A 1,376-nucleotide genomic window follows, 5' to 3' on the forward strand; every position below is an offset into this window, starting at 1 on the left:
TGGGACTGCAAAGTAGTGCAACTTCTATGGAAAATAGTATGGAGATTCTGCAAAGAACTAAAAGTAGACCTACCATGTGATCCAGCAATCTCACTACTAGGTATTTACCCTAAGGAAAAAAAGTCAATTTTAGAAAAAGACACTTGCACTAGAATGCAACACAATTCACAATCGCAAAGATGTGGAATCAACCCAAGTGCCCAGTTCATGAGTGGATTAATAAAATGTGATATATGCTTCTTCTTCTCCGGGAAAACACCAAATGGCGGATGACGCCGGTGCAGCCGGAGGGCCCGGAGGCCCTGGAATCGGAGGTCGCGGAGCTGGCAGAGGCAAGGCCGAGGACAAGGAGTGGATGCCCCTGACCAAGCTGGGCCGCCTGGTTAAGAACATGAAGATCAAATCTCTGGAGGAGATCTATCTGTTATCCTTGCCTATCAAGGAGTCTGAGATCATCAATTTTTTTTCCTGGGAGCATCTCTCAAAGATGAGGTTTTGAAGATTATGCCAGTGCAAAAGCAGACCAGCGCTGGCCAGTGGACCAGGTTCAAGGTGTTTGTTGCCATCGGGGACTACAATGGCCACGTTGGTCTAAGTGTTAAGTGCTCCAAGGAGGTAGCCACTGCCATCCAAGGGGCCATCATCCTGGCCAAGCTCTCCATAGTCCCCGTGCGGAGAGGCTACTGGGGGAACAAGATGGGCAAGCTCCACACTGTTCCTTGCAAGGTGACAGGCCGCTGCGGCTCTGTGCTGGTGCGTCTCATCCCTGCCCCTAGAGGAACTGGCATTGTCTCGGCCCCCGTGCCCAAGAAGCTGCTGCTGATGGCTGGTATCGATGGCTGCTACACTTCAGCCAGGGGTTGCACTGCCACCCTGGGCAACTTCCCAAAGGCCACCTTCGATGCCATCTCCAAGACCTATAGCTATCTGACTCCTGACCTTTGGAAAGAGACAGTATTCACCAAGTCTCCCTACCAGGAATTCACCGACCATCTTGTCAAGACCCACACCGGAGTATCTGTGCAGAGGACCCAGGCTCCAGGGGTGGCTACAACATAGCATTTTTATATGAGAAAAATAAAGTGAAATTAAGTCTGTTAAAATAAAATAAAATAAATAAAATAAAATGTGGTATATGTGTATCATGGAGTACTACTCTGCCATAAAAGAATGAATTAATACCTTTTGCAGCAATCTGGATGGACCTGGAGACCATCCTCCTAAGTGAAGTACTGAAAGTCATCTTAGATTCAAAAAGTTACAATACACGTTTGTAAGTGCAACTTCAAAGAACTCTTACCTTTCAAATCTGGAATTCAATAGGAATCACAGCCCTGGCCATCTGTGTATTCTGTTCTCCAAAGCAAGAACAATTG

General features: G+C 47.2%; 1 pseudogene; it reads left to right on the top strand.

Moving 5' to 3' along the window:
• Positions 1-241: 241 nt before the first annotated feature.
• LOC105874145 (small ribosomal subunit protein uS5 pseudogene) lies at positions 242-1,059 on the top strand (annotated as a pseudogene).
• The last annotated feature ends 317 nt before the right edge of the window (positions 1,060-1,376 follow it).

Source organism: Microcebus murinus, chromosome 12 (assembly GCF_040939455.1).
Source record: "Microcebus murinus isolate Inina chromosome 12, M.murinus_Inina_mat1.0, whole genome shotgun sequence".
NCBI lineage: Eukaryota > Metazoa > Chordata > Mammalia > Primates > Cheirogaleidae > Microcebus > Microcebus murinus.